Here is a 16,365-nt window from a genome sequence, read left to right on the forward strand (position 1 = left end):
AATATGCAAGAGTTCCTTACAGCCCTTTCTCACTGATTATAAAGTGTTAATGGATTACCTTTTTAATATGGAGGTAACCCTGCCTGATATGGCTGTTAAGCAGAAGACTACAGAGAATGGTCTTTATGGCAAACATTTGCTATAGACCTTTAGTGTAATTAATTTTCTAAATTTTCTCTCTTGTTTATTTTTTACCCTCATGTATTTTTGCATGGTTTGTTACATATTGTAACTTGACTGTTTTATTGTTATGCAATAAATATTATCATAGAAAAGAATTTACAGACTGTAACATTTCTAAATCGATCAGTTTAAAATGGGAGTGTAGTTACCAGTTTTGTTAAAGGTTGCTAAGGATAAAACTACAGGAAATGAAGCATAAATGTAAAATTTGTTACAACACCTCACTTAAAAGTCTATTAATTTCTAAGTGAAATCACAGTGTTCTTGTGGATCACTGTTGCAGGCATAAGTATAGGGATCATTGCTGCAGACAGAGTCCGATATCTCACCTGACTTCCAAAACTGAACACCCTTCCCCTGTGACCAGACTGAAGTCATGTCATCCCTGTTATCTTCCCACACCTGGTATATAGATGGTGCCTGCCCATGTCATCTTTAGGTCTTTCTTGCTTCATTGCATGTTGACTACAGTTGAGTGCGTTGTAATCCAGCATTTTTCCAGTTCTACGACTTTAAAGCATCAAGCAGATAAGTACCCCAATGGAGACAGTTTTTTGCCTTTCTGTTATAAATTTAGTTATCTTGTATTTTTGAGCAAAGTGTGGTAAGCAAACCACCACATGCAAAGGTATAGGGTGTGTCCTTCCCAAAAAAGGCAAATGTGTGCATGCAGGCAACAGATTCTGCATAAAGGTTACAGTGTCCATTATATATATTGCTTTGATCCGCAACATACCATGACTAACCCTGATATTTGCCAGCATTTTCTTGTGAAAATTTTAATCCCACCAGATGTAGCAGACCAAAAAGAAATTTGCAGCCTTGGTAAACTAATCTGCCATGTCTGCAGATCTACAGCAGTAAGATGGCATGAACATCCTTCCCAAGAAGAAAAGAAATAAGGTAAAGCATGCCCAAAAGAGAAGGAGAGGGAGCTCCCTAAATTGTCTAGTTTATTGAAGACATCTTGGTGTGAGGACATCCGCTCCGTGGAGTCTGTTAAGCAGTCCCTGGGCCTGACTCTTGCTACTGCCTTTGGCCCCTGGCATGTTCCACCATCCTTTAAGACAGGGCTCAGCAGTCTGTATTGGATGCCAGTTCCCATGCATCCACTCCTGAACACATTGTTGTAAAAGAGGATATCTGCCTCCACATATCAGAACTTAGGGGTATCTCCCATCAGATTCACAAACCTTTGACAACCACCTATTTGTACTGGACCCATTTCCTGAATGAATTAGTCTGCTTCCCTTGGCCACAGCCAGCCTCACTTCTAAGGTTGGGCTAAAAGTTGACTCATGGTTTCTTTTCATTCTTGTGTAGTCTGCATCCCATTTCTGAATAGCCCTCTCTGCCTGGAACCCTTCCACTCAAGCAGAAGAGGAAGAGCGAGGTCTATACATTAAGAGACTTAGAATCCTCTGATTCTAAGGGGGAGAATGAACTGGAATACCCTACTACTCTATTCCTGTTGAGTTTTTAAACCCAGTGGCTATCTAGGTCATATGTTCTTTGATGAGTACTGGGCAGGCCTTCTACAGACCATTGGAGATCTAGCTAGTAAACTGTATATAGAAGTTCCTTCCAACGTTACGGAGGGCTGCAGAAGACAGACTGTAGGAAAATTTGAGACTGTCCATCCAGTTGTATAGGTTTATGCTGAAGATGGCAAGGATGCTACTGTACTTGACGTATAGTGAATGTTTGTTCCAAATGTTGGGAATACATTGGTGTATGAATCAGTCATGCCAACATATCTTCTTCATCTGTTAATAGAGGTTTAGGTCCTTTTACCAGTTGTTTGTGGAACCATTTGTTTTGCAAAGTAGTAAGGATGTCAAGAGGTTTAGGTCATTCATGGCTCAAAAGACTAGACTTAAGTTCATAGTTCTATACTAGGCTAAAGGCCACCAGGGCCTAGATCAGCACAATGGACTGTCTAGAAGACTGAGTGAAGGAAGAGGGTTGCAAGTCTGTCTGAACAACTGATGGTTTTAAGTCTATTAGTTGGGAATCTCTGAGGTCTTTCAAGATGAGTGATGAATTTTGGTAAATGCATGCCAAAAGGGACGCTTTTTTCAATAATGGGTTTAATAAAAGATGAGTAAAGGAGAATTATGATTTCTTTGGATCTATGTGAGATGCCTTTGGAAATTAGTAAAGCCATATAGGATTTCTGAGCTGCTATGAAGACATGATGATAAAAAGTTATGGAATTATTAGCAAGAACAACTTAGATCCCTTATGACTCTGTCTCATTAGAGAATTGTGTCACCTATATGTTATGCTGTGGAAATATTTTGGTTACCAAAATAAACTCTACTACATTTTTTTCTTATTCAGTTTGAGATCTTTCACCTTGTACCAGTTGTTAACATAGTCTAACTTACGTTCGAGCAGATGTTCATCATTCACACTACCTCATTGACATATGGGTTGTGTGTCTGCACAAATACCTACACTGGTAACTTTCCAGACCTCAAAATCTTCTCTGACTCTCTGCGATAGGGGATTGAGTAAGCCCCTCTCATCAGGGGAAGTCTAACCACTGCCACAGAAAGTCAATTATTTAGTCTTTGTGATAGCTGTAGAAGTTGCAAAGTTGAAATCTACTCAGCAGCATGCATTGGTGGATTACAACTTCAGGACAACGGTAAAATCCCTTTGGGAACTTTCTTTCCTCTTTATTATTATTGTTGTTATTGTTATTGTATTATTTCTGTTTAATTTAAAAAAATAATAGTAATATATGCAAGTTATATTTTTATTTTAATGTACTTGCTGTTTGCTTCCACTGCTGTTAATTCTTCTGAAAATTCTAACTTTCTGCTGTGTGGGTATTCTCAATACTGCTTTTAAGCAATTGTGGGCTTTTCTAAAGTATTTTATGACTAGTACTAGGAAACTAAAGTTCTGTGGTGATAGATGAACACTAGGGAATCGTCTCTTGGGAGGGTGCCATGAGGCTTGTTTCTCTTCTTTATCTGCTTCATTTGGAAGTTCTGACTGGAAAGTATTGCATTTTTTTATTTCTTTTTCAATTTTATGATATTTACTACTGGTTTAGCACTGCTAGAGCGGCCATATCTGTAAACCTGTTAAAGCAAGAAATCTGGACAATGCTGTAAGTAAAAGTGGCAAAAAGGCCAAAAAATATGGCAATTTTTAAATATTGCTCTTACAAATTTGGAAAGTTGATAGAATAACAGGTTTTGCATTAGCATGAACTTTTTGAAGGGTATGAAGTCTGAAGCTCAAATGTTTGCCATTATTTTCTAACTTCAGGCTTTAAAGATTTGCCACTAATTTGCCAGAAAATCACAATTTTATGAAAGACCGACCAAAAATATGAGGCAAAAATCTGGACATTCTACGAAAATCTGTACAGTTGAGAGGTATTCTAGTGCCATTTTTGTTGCTAAATCACATTTTTACCACAGTCGGCTGAGATGTTTTTCTTTTCTGACAAATCAATCTCTAAGTTGTTTATTTATGCTTTTTTAAAATGTTTATGTTTGATTTAAGTACATATATTCGATATTTTGTCACAACTTGGACAAGTGAATTTTACTTGGTACTGTGGGTACTGTTTACTATCCTGTGCAGCCTGTAGAACAATACTTATCACAATTTAAGATGTTTTTGCTCTATTTTATGCATTTTAGTCCTATTTGCTGTGTGGGAACATATTCTATTTTTTTTCTACAATTATTGCACTTAGTCAGCCCTTAATAGTCACAGTGTATTTATTATTTTGGCTGATGTTTTCTCCAGTATCCTAGACCTGGTCATTACCAACATGGGAAATTGATGCTCCACACCTATGGTCACCCCCTCATTAGTCAGGTCTGACCATACGCTAATCACCCTTAACATCCACATCCCACCCCCACCCCCCAGTAAGGAAACCTCCATAAAAAACTTCTCCAAAGCCAACTTCAGGCTACTCAAGTCAGAAGTGACAAACTTCATAACATCCATGCAGACGGGAAATGAAAGTTCAACTGCTGAATCCTACACTAAGGTACTGTACGAGCACATCCACTCATGCATGAATCGTGCCATCCCAAATAGAACCAAGATGCTCTCATCCAAAAAAAGGAAGCCAATCTGGTGGTCCCCTGCCATAAACAAACTTTACTAGCAAACAAAGAAACTGTTGCTGAAAAGAGGAAAATCCCAGGATGCAAAAAACTCCCTTACCAGCCTCAGTAAGAAACTGAGATCCCTCATAAAATCCTCCAAAGCTAGTTACGAAAATAAAATTGCCAAAGATTCCAAAGACAACTACAAGGCATTCTATAACTATGTCAAGAATCTAAATGACAATGCTCAGATCTGCTTTGAGCAAACACAGAATGGCATTAAATATACTGATCCCAAGGATATTGCCAATATCCTGGCAGATCGATTCAGTGCTAACTTCACCCCCCTCTCACCCCCTAAATGGCCCATCTCAATACCGGAAGATTGCCAAATTCCAGTAATAACGGCCACACAGGTAAAAAACACACTCTCCAAAGCTAAGAATACAGCATCCATGGGACCAGATGACATCCCGGGCTGTGTGCTACATGAACTACAATATGAACTGGCACCTCACTTAAGTGTCATGTTTAATCATAGCCTCACCTCAGGTTTCGTGCCCACTGAGTGGCACAGAGCTACAGTTATCCCACTCCACAAGGGGGGATCCACCTTGGATCCCGGAAACTACCGTCCCATCAGTCTGACAAGCCTTATCTGCAAGGCCATGGAGCGTATTATCATGGAACTTATAAACAAAGACATTGGCAACCTTCAAACACTGGACCCCACCCAGTTTGGGTTCGTGAAGGGCCGATCTTGTCTCCTGAACGTGATTGACTTCTTCAAATCCGTCTCCAGAGCCATGGACAAGGGTAAGGTGGTCCACACAGTCTAGCTAGACCTTCCAAGGCCTTTGACACCATCCCCCCACTCTGGAATCATAGATAAACTTACTAAGCTGGGCATTAATCCCTACATCACCCAATGGGTTGCTAACTGTTTTACTGATAGAACCCACACTGTAAAAGTAGCCGACTCCCAATCCAGCTCCAGACATGTGACAAGTGGAGTACCTCAGGGTTCAGTCCTGGGACCGCTGTTGTTTGGCATCTACTTCTCTGAAGTACAGGCCAACACTAAGGGACTCTGTCTAACAAAGTTCGCAGATTACTGCAAACTGGGAGCCATTATTGAATCCCCAAATGATGAGGATACTCTGCAAAAGGGCCTTACAGAAACATGCTTGGTGCCAGAGCCATGCGCTCAAGCTCAGTGCCAAGAAATGTATAGTTATCCCCTTTGGGAAAAAACATGTATCCGTGAATTACCATATAGGTGGCAGTACGCTAAACACCGAAAGTGTGATAAGAGACTTAGGGACACAGGTGGACAGTGGTCTCACCTTGGATAACCACATCGCCACAACAGTCAGGAAATCCTTCTATGTGGTACACCTCATCACTAAGGGATTTTCATCCAGAAAAAAGGAGGTCATTGTCCCACTGTACTCATCCCTCATTAGGCCCATTATAGAATACAACGCCCCGTTTGGTATGTACCTCTCAAAACATCTGCAACAACTGGAAAGGCCACAGAAATACCTCACTAAAAGAATCACAGGCCTAAAGCAGATGCCCTATGCTGACCGCCTTAAAAAACTCCAGCTATACTCTGTCACATATCGTCTACTCAGAGGCGATCTCTGCTTAACATACAAGGCCATGTCAAACCAAGAGCTGTTGGACATGCTACACTTAAAGAAATCCCAATCCCTCACAGCCACACGCTCCAGGGATCTAAACCTTGTCATCACAATAAACAAAACATGCTGGAGGGATAGGTTCCTGACCCAGAGACTCCCCAGACTCTGGAATAGATTGCCCATACATGTCAAGCAGAGTGGCTCTTTGGCCCTCTTCAAAAGGAATCTTGACGATTGGATGGGAGAAATGAAATTCACCCCGGGGATCACGTCAGTCGCCCTGCTAGACAGGGGTCCAGGGAAGTAAATAGTGTGGGAAGAAATAGCCAGGGAATTGTTATGGCTAGGCTTGTATAGGCCCTAGGGCTAATAGCCTAGTACCACCTATGAACCCCTGACTTGATGGATCCTGATAAAGCTGCTCCCCATCAAATCCAGTTGCACCCCAGATGCACCTAAAAAGAAAGAAAAAACTCAGCAAAAACATGCCTCAGCCTACAGTTTGGGATTTTGTTGTGGCCTTAAGCCGTCCCGCAGACCACTTACTTTTTTTATCTAGTCATCTGCTGCTGTGAGCCTACAGCCTTCTGTGGTACTGTGGTGAGACATATCCTCTGGGGCTGTTCTAGTATTTGATTCAGGTACAGGAGAACCAAACCTTTTAGATGCAGACAGGGTTAGTTTGAAAAACCTTTTTTTTTTTTTTGTCTCTTCCTCAAAAATCTGGCAAACCTGGATGCAGGAGAGGTCTGGAGTAAGAGACTCCTTGTCAGACATAATACTCTGTCCCCAGATATTTTGTCTTCTGTAGTTTATAGTAAGAAGAAACAAAATCCTTACCATACAACAGACAATCAGGTTATTGCCATGTATAAGGTTGATGTGGTTTCTATAGCTTAAGAGTGTTTTACAGTCAGCTAATTTCAGAGGCTATGTTCCTATTCAGAATGACTATGGAGCTACTTTCTGTAGAGTTCAGTCTAACACCACAGATATTGATGGAGACTCTGATGCAGACACTGCGTCTGTCCAGTCTGATTTTTAAAAACTCAAGCTAGTGTTTTCCTTTCCACAGATGTTGTCTAGGCTTAGTATTTGACAGGAAGCAGTTTGGAGATACACCGGAAATTGACATTGTTTATGATCTTCTTGAAAATGAGATTCCAAATGTTTCAGCTATTCCTCCTCTGTTACCGGTCTTAGAACTAAGAAGATGCTTATAAAACTGCATGTAAAACGCCTGTGGCCAGTGAACCAGTTCCTAAAAGGGCTATGAGGAAATACAGGGTATATTCTGATCTTGCAGCTCACTTTGCTCCTTTGTTAGCTGACCTAGCTGCAGTTTCTCCAGCTGCCAACTCTAATAAAAGAACCTTGACTTCTAACCCTACACTGCCAGATAAAATTGGCAAGTGGTTAGAATCTCAGGGGAAAAAGTTGTCTCAATCTAGTAATTTAGTCTTTAGAATTTTAAATTGCAAGGGCTTCATGTGAAAAATGTATTTTGCAATGTGCTTACAGTGTAGGTGACTGTTTTTTTCCAAAGTGTTATATATATTAAGTTGTTTCTAATGTGACTCATGTTTCAAAACTTTTGAGGACTGTCTTGGAAACTGTGGACATTAGTCTAGAAATGCATCTACTACTGTTGTATTGAGAAGGTTTGCTTAGTTATATAACCATACTTTATTTGAGGATTTAAGAAAAATGAGATTTTGAATGCTCCTTCAAGTTCTGAATTTCTGTTTGAGAATCTGGGTAGCAGTAGGTCCAAACGATGGGATGATAGAGGTAAATTGATGCATGAGGTGACAAGAATGTTTCATATTCGCAGGTTCTCCCTAACAGGGTGTCCAACTTCAAAGGCCAGAGCAAACAAAACTCCCAGCTTAACAACAGTGAGGGTATCAAGAGGAAATGGCAGAAGGATAATGCTTCAAAAACAAATAAAAGTGGTTCCTTCTCCAAAAAAGATCTTTTCCCTGCTAAAGAATGACAATGCCAAGACTCGGGGCATCTTGTCCATTCCTCCTGTCCCTCCTCTGCTTTTACCTTCCCCCAGGCTTTAGCTCAACCCAGCAGCCAAACTATAAATAGTCACAGACAAGTGGGTGCTGAGAATAATTCAGTGAAGCCACTCTTGGCACTGGAAAGAAAATCCTCCTCCCTTCAGTAAAAATCCCCCTGCACCTTACAGACGAGATGCGCCTGTTCTTTTCAGTACACCTTCACAAGTTGCAAGCAGGGGTTATAGAACCAGTTTCTGTACTACAAAAAGCAAAATTATTTAACCCCAAAAGGAGCTACTTTGGTGACGGCTGTTGGATTTGGCATACCTAAATGCCTCTCTGAAGGCACCCAAATTCAAAATACTCAACCTGTAAACAGTCCTACCCCTTCTTCTGGACCACTGTTTCATGGTGACCATACATATGAAGGATGCTTGTCATCACATGCCAATTGCTCTCATCTTCAAGTTGAACTTACAAATGTCCTGTTTTACATCCACACAGAGAATTGTCTTCTTAGGGTATATGATGGACACAAAAATTATGGGCTTTCTCCCGGAAGAAGTAGCCCTGACTGTTCAGAACATTTTCAAGGATTTCTCTCTTCAGGAAGCTGCCTCTTCAAGAGAGTTTCTCAGAATTCTAGGCCTAATTGGTATTGGTGATCCTCATGACACCATGGGCCGGCCAGACCCCACATGAGAAAGATACAGTGCTACTTAAAAAAGAATTGTTGGACTCAACACCTGCTTCCCTTGCAGTTCCAGGTGTCTGTGCTAGATTTTGCAAAATGTGAGTTGCAGTGGTGGAGAATCAGATGTCTTTCAATCCAGACCTACCTTTTTCACTGTGGACCCAAGTTCATTCAGTCTAGATGAACTTGTCAGTCTTTTCATGGGGAACAGTGTACGGGGGGTTCAAGTGTAGGGCAAAAGGGGGTCCTTCAGAAGCTACAAAGCACATAAACATCAAAGAAATGTTAGCAATGATTCCGACCTTAAAAACTATTCACCATTTATCATCTCCAGGTGCCCTTTGATTGGATCAAAGATGACACCATAGTCTTGTGGTACCTAAACAAACAAGGTGGTACAAGATCATACCCTCTTTCCAGGTTGGTAGTCATGGCCTGGGAGCTAGTCTTACAGCATTTTCTGATGTTTCGGGTGTCATGCATCCTGTCAGAGCAAAACATAGTGGCAGGCAAACTAAGCAGATCCCTCCTGACAAGTGAAAATTGGGACAGAAATCTGATTGGATTTGGTCCAGATGTGGGGAACACTTCAAATAAATCTGTTTGCCTCCTTTCAAAACAAACAGTTGGAAAAATTCTGTTTGAGACATCCGTGCAGCCATGCTTGGAAGACAGAAGCATTTTAGTTCCCTTGAACGGAAATGTTCCTTTTTGCATTTCCATCCTTTCTACCAACACGCAAGGTACCTCTGAAGATTCAGAAAGAATTTCCAAAGATCATTCTGGTGCCCCCCCCCCCCCTTTGGTCCAGGCCGAGTTTTTTCTCCCTTTTAATGGAATTGTCCAGAGGCTGTTACCACAAGCTTCTTCACACACTGGTTCTGCTCACACAGTATCAGGGATGACTGGTGCACCCCATCTTAAAGCAATTGCTACTGGCAGCCTGGATAATTCTATCTTGACACCTTTTAGGCACATGTTCCATGAGGATGTACAGCAGGTATTGAAGGAGGCAAGAAAACCTTGATACCTTTTAGGCACTTGTTCCATGAGGATATGCAGCAGGTATTTAAGGGGGCAGGAAAACCTGGAACTAGAAAATCTTGTGTTTACAAGTGGAAGAGATTTTCTAGGTGATGCATTTTATCAATGCAAATGCATTGGAACATCTATTTGATACCCACACAAGAGGTGATAATATCTTGGACTTGGTGTTAACCAGCATGAGTAACCACTGCAGCACCCCTACGGTATCATCCTCCCTGGTAAGATCCGACTATAAAGGGGTCACCTTCAAAGTCACCATCTCCCCTGACCCCCATAGCTAGGGTCAAACAAAAAAACTTCTCCAAAGCTGATTATAACCTCCTGAGGGATGGTCTAAACAGCTTCACAACCCCCTCCCCCGCTGTAGGAACAGGCACCAATGTCCAAATCTGCACCGAAGTACCATATGAGCATTTATATAGATGCATGGAATCAGGAATACTTGACAGGACAAAATCATCCTCCGCAAGGAAGAGTAAATCTGTCTGCTGGACATCTGCAATAAATAAACTATGTAACAAAAGGAAATAATTACTGTCTAGGACCTAGAAGGAGCAGGTGCCCATTTGGAAGCAATCTCTCCTTAGCCTGAACAAGCAAATAAGAGCACTAGTGAAGTCCTCTAAAGCCAACTTTGAGTCCAAATTGGCCACATCTACTAGAGACAGTCATAAGGCCTTCTTCACATGTGTCCACAATCTCAATGGAAGCACCCAGATCTGTTCAGAACTGGTGGCCAAGGACACCACATACACAAATGCTGTAGATATAGCCAATCTACTGGCTGACAGATTTCGTTGAAAACTTCTCCCCTCTGCCCCCCCCCATCAGTAAACCAGGAAATCCCTAGTACCTGCCTCCCACCCCTTATCTCTAGAGAACAGGTTGTCACTGCCCTCTCAAAGGCAGAAAATACAGCCTCCATGGGACCCGATAATATCCCAGGCTGCATCCTACATGAGCTCAGGCATGAAGTTGCAGCACTATTAGGCACCCTATTCAACCAAAGCCTGAGTACCGGCTTTGTCCCAGCTGAGTGGAGGACAGCCACTGTCATCCCTTTACACAAAGGCGGAGTGTCCACCGATCCAGGAAATTATAGACCCGTCAGGCTAACTAGCCTGATCTGCAAGGCCTTGGAATGGATTATCGTGAACCTCATTAACAGGGACATTGGCAACCTCCAAACACTCAACCCCACACAGTTTGGCTTTGTCAAGGCGGGGTCATGTCTGTTAAATCTGGTCAATTCCTTTGAGACAATCACCAGAGCCATGGACTAGGGGAAAACGGTGCACACTGCCTACCTTGACCTGGCCAAAGCCTTCGACACTATTTCCCACTCGGGCATAGTAGATAAATTCTCTCAATTAGGCCTCAGTCCATATGTTACAAGATGGGTAGCAAACTGGCTCACTGATAGAACCCACCTAATCAAAATAGGGGAAGCCACCTCAAGCAGTAGACCCGTAATGAGCGGCATGCCCCAGGGATCAGTCTTGGGGCCTCTGTTATTTGGGATATACTTCTCTGAGGTGCAGGCCAAAACTAGTGCTGACCAAGTTTGGAGATGACTGCAAGCTGGACACAGTCATCAATTCCCCAAGTGATGTGGACGTCCTCCAAGAGGGTCTTAGCCAAACAAATGACTGGTGCCAGAAACATGGCCTCAAGCTGAAAGCCAAAAAATGCATCATCATCCCCTTTGGGGAGAGTGACGTCCCCACATATTATCACATTAATAGCAACGTCCTAAGTACACAATCAGTAGTGAGGGATTTGTGCACCCAGGTTTATAGCAACCTGACTTTTGACCACCACATTGCTTCTGTTGTACAGAAAGCTTTCTACATGGCCCACCTCATAAGTAAGTGTATCTCATCCAGGGACAAAGAGGTTATAAGATCCCTGTAGTCTTCCCTTATAAGGCCAATTATTGAGTACAGCACCCCTTTTGGTATGTACCTCACCAAGCACATGCAGCAGCTGGAGAGACCACAGAGGTTCCTCACCAGGAGAATCCAGGGCCTCAAACACCTACCCTACACAGATAGGCTAAAAGCCCTGTCCCTCTACTCACTTTCATACAGACTCCTCAGAGGTGACCCCTGTATGGCATACAAAGCAATCTCAGACCCTGCCTTGATGGGACTGCTGCATATCCACAAGTCAGGCTCCACTCAAGCAACCCGCACGCGTGATCTCAACCTGGTCTGTGATATCAGTAGGACTTATTGACGGGACAGATTTGTGTCCCAGACACCTCCATCTGTGGTATAGACTCCCTCTCCACGTCAAGCAGAGTACTTCATTATCCATTTTTAAGCGCAACCTGGATAACTGGATGGGAAACAGAAAATACACTCCTGGGTTTCCATCTGTGTCCCTGTTGACAGAGGCTCTGGGTGCTGACTTGTCTAAATATGGGCTAAACTCTTAGCTAGGCTTATAAGGGCCATAGGTCCAGTAGCCTAGTAACCTCCTATGATCCTATACCTGATATCAGAGGGCCGGGTATGGTTTTTACCCCTCTGGTTTTCAACTATTTGTTTGAGCTCCCCAGCGATGATGTGTCTTATGCATCTATCAAGGTGCGCCTTGTGGCCATCCCAGCTTGTCTGTGTATGGATCCCCATCTTTCATCTCTGTTTGTGGTCAAACAATTTATGAAAGGAATGTTGCATGTAAGACCCCCCTTGAAAGCAAATACCTCTTCCTTGAGATCTCAACTTCATTCTTGAAAAATTGACCTTATCTCCTTTTCAACATACTTTTCAGTCTTATTTGAGGTTCATCACGTGGAAAACTGTTTTGCTTATAGCTTTGACCTCTGCAAGGTGAATCTCTAAGCTGCAAGCTCTCATTGTGGGCTAACCTTGTTTGATTTAACATGACGACAGGGTTGTTCTTTGCAGCAGTCCTCCTTTTTTGGCAAAAGTTATTTATGAAGTTGCCTTGAATCAAGCTGTCTGTCTCCAAGTTTTCTTTCCTGAACCTAAAAATGAGAGAGAAGATTCTACATAACTTGGATGTGCACAGGCAGCTCTGGCACTACCTTGACAGAACTAAGCTCTTCAAGAAGCCTGAACACCTGTTTATATCCTATTCTGTGGGGAGGGTCAGCTGTCTGTAAGCAAACAATTGCTTGTTGGATATCCTCTAGTACTGTATTTTTGTTACTTTCACCGTGGTAAATCTACTTCAGGCAAGGTTACTGCACATTCCACAAGAGCCTTATCCTTTTCAGAGACAAATTGTAAAGGAGTGGACCCTAGAAGCATTATAGTGGCAGCAAAGTGGTCCTCTGTTCATACCATTACAAAGCACTACAAGCTGTAATCGTTCTCAAGTTCCAGATCAGGCTTTGCAAGGGCCATTGTCAAAGACTCCTGGATCCTTATCCTTCCTCCTCCAGGGTATGATAAACTTTGGGAATCTACCCATATGCCACCAAAGCAATGTGAATGATGAACATAGTATATCTGCACAAGTCCTACTACTTACAGTAGATGTTTGAATTTCACTCACCATCCCCTGATTTTGTATCTAGTTCAGTGGTATCCCACCTAGTTGGGTTTTTGGTTGGCTTTGGGTATTTCTGTTGGTGTTTCCTGGCTATGGATTGGTTGGTTTCATGCAGTTCATGCTTCTGGTTCTTCTTGGTTAATCCTACTTAGCACTAAAAATTGAATAATGGCAAAAAATAGGGTGACAGCTGCCTTTCTGGTACAGAGGTTAAGGATGTCACTAGGGCTCTTAGGTCCCTGCTTAGCCCCAGATGCATTTATGTCTTTGTAGTTGCCTATGTGGGAGGGAATGATTATAGGAATTCCTTCCTCAAGGAGATTCAAAAAAGGCATTCTTGAGTTCCTGTCATCAAACAGCATTTTACCTTCACCGAGAATAATGCAAGTATTCGACGATAGCATAACTGGCTTCAGTAGTTTGCTAGTAAGTTTATGTCAGTTGTGGGGGTAGGTCCATTGTATGTGTGCTTGAGATGGAATTGTCAAAAGGCCCCCCACCCCGTTTTGCTAGGGATGGCTTGAATCTTCCCCCACTTCGGTTGATGCATACCATTTGCTACCACTGTAGTGCTTTTTTAGACAAAGCTTACCTAATAGACATCTCAACTTAGCAACCTCTAGTCTAGATAATGTCAGGGTAGCACTTCTGAATGCCAGACACCATCAACAAAATTTCTAAACTTGAGGCCTTCCTTAATCTTAAAACATTAGCATTTGTGAAATTACAAAAACTTGGTTCCAGAACAGTGATAGTATTCCCTATTTTTCCAAGGTACAATGCCTAGCATACTCACACAGGTCCACTGGCACCTGTGTGAGGCTGTGTCATATTTATTTATAGCTACATTGTCTTTCAACAGATTCTGCATGATACAGGTCTGGAACTGGCTAACATCCTAGTTATACCCTAAGAAATTAATTATTACAGTGTAGTCTATTCTCGATCTCCATCCAGTTTAGAAAAGTCAATTACAAAACCAAATAACTGTCTTACTGGATGACACACACACACATGCATACAAGTGCAGGCGCGCACACACACATATATGCACACAAACATACGAGTACAGGCAGATGTATACAACTACTAAAAATATGACCAGACATGTCTGGATTTCATTAATACCAGTATGCTAAATTGTCTTTCTTACCTGTCCGAGGCACTAATTTTCCCAGGACTTGTCCTTGCACATGTTTCTCCCAGTTGTACCATTTCACTCTCCCCCCTCTCTAGTTGTGTCTGACCAAGTCACTATGACCTTTTGACTGAAAACTTGCTTTGGGGCCCCTAATTCCCCTCTACACTCAAGGACTACTTCAGAAGTCACCACTTGCTGTTTACTAATCTAATTGATAATCACAAGTGGTGTAGCTTCCCAAAACTTGTACTTGATGTTGCTGCCTTCTCTTGTTAATCCTACTCCCTGTTGGATAGATTAATTGATGCATCTGTACCAATCCAACATAAGCATAATGGCAAGTTTAAAACTAAATCCATATGATGAAACTCCCACATCAGCAAACTGTATAAGAAAAAAGAAACCTTTCCAGGCCATTTTATCATTGTAAAAGTGGTTTATTATTGGTAAGTCCATCAGACCATTAGAAAATGCAGAGAAGGTTAAATCTGAACTTAAGTTTACAACTTATTAAAAGGACAATAAGGCTTTCTTCAGCTATATTAGAAAACGTAGAAATAACCAGAAATGTGTATTGAACTTATCTCTAGTAGTTCCTCTTTCCCTGACTCCAAGGATGTTGCTAATATTCTTGCATACAGATTGTATTCTCATTTCATCCAGCCCAGTCTCCCCTGTACCTTCCCTTACCCATAATGCCTCCCTTCCTGGAATCTCTTTGAGCCAAGTAAATGTTCTTCGTGTTTCACTGTTGCAGTCATTACATTTGGGGTAATCTGCTGGCAGGTTGCCCTCAGTCGGCCTGAATTCCAAAGTCTTGGGTCCTGCGTCGGTTCCATGATGTCAGGTCGTCATGGGTTTAAAACATGCAGTCGATGCCATTTTCTTTAGTCTTTCTTGCTGCGCGGTGCCCGAAGCAGAAGCATTTCGCAAGTGCCGGTCGGCCGACTACTGAAATATTTGAGTTTCAGAACCGAAGTCTTCACTAAAGCTAAGTACCCCGTTGGGGAAACTTTTTTCTTGCTTTTTACCGATGTCAGAAAAAGTTAATAATTGTATTACTTGTGGAAAGCAAATACCTCATAAGGATTTCCATTTATACTGTATTCCTTGCCTAGGTCCTGATCACAACGTGCCTGGCTGTCGGTTTTGTGCTAGATTTAACCAACGCACTATTAAGCGTCGGTATATTTTTGCATCAAATTATTTTGGAAACAGATTTAACTACCCAGAAATGTCGTTGGATAGTAATCCGACTACCGGAGTACATAAAAAACGCAAAGAAAAGGACAGAGAAAGGCAGTCGAGATCCAAAACCGACGACGAAGCTTCTCCTAAGCCAGTTGCCGGTTTGCCGGTACTCAGTGAGGCACTTTCGCAGCCCCTGATACCCGCTACCTTCGAGTCGCAGGCCTCTACCGACACCCATGTGGAGACCGGCATGCCGCAAGATACTCAAGGTATTGGACCAATGGATGTATCTCCCTCGGATGGGTCTGGAGCCGCTGAGCAGGCATCGGCTTCTGAGGGTGTATTCAGACCTCAACATTTGTATATAAAACCGACGAAAGCTGCAAAACCAAAGACTAAAGCAACTTCTAAAACTAAAAAAACTGACGCATGAGCCACGTGCACAGGCCTCTGTGCCTAAAAAACAGATGATCAAAATGGCTGAAGACCTTATTACCTTGATCAGGGGTACCCATCCCCCTCCTGATAAGAGGCCTAGGCAAGACACTGATTATGAATCTTCAGAGCTGGTTTCTCTTTCTTCTGATTCCTCTTCTGATCAGGAATTATCTATGAGGATTCTGATGCTGAGGAGTCTGTTCCATCTGCATCTCCTCCTGAGTATTATTCATTTGGAGAAACCTTGCATACTTTGAGGGAGCATTTTCACTGGGAGGGTCAAGACTTCTCCGAATCAAAAAAGAGGCTCAGGGATTTCCTTCTTCTCCCTCAGCACAGGCCTTTAGCCATTCCCCCTGTTTTAGACATTGTGGATGATGTGTTTTCGGAGTCAAGCTTGACCCTT

General features: G+C 42.3%; 1 protein-coding gene across 1 annotated transcript in view; it reads left to right on the forward strand.

Annotated features, from left to right (window-relative positions):
• The window catches only part of LOC122792877 (zinc finger and BTB domain-containing protein 40-like), a 1,459,166-nt gene that overhangs the window by 1,051,212 nt on the left and 391,589 nt on the right, over nt 1-16,365 (forward strand). The window lies entirely within an intron of this gene.

This window comes from Protopterus annectens, chromosome 2.part0 (assembly GCF_019279795.1).
Source record: "Protopterus annectens isolate FY-2018-M chromosome 2.part0, PAN1.0, whole genome shotgun sequence".
In the NCBI taxonomy this organism is placed as follows: Eukaryota; Metazoa; Chordata; order Ceratodontiformes; family Protopteridae; genus Protopterus; species Protopterus annectens.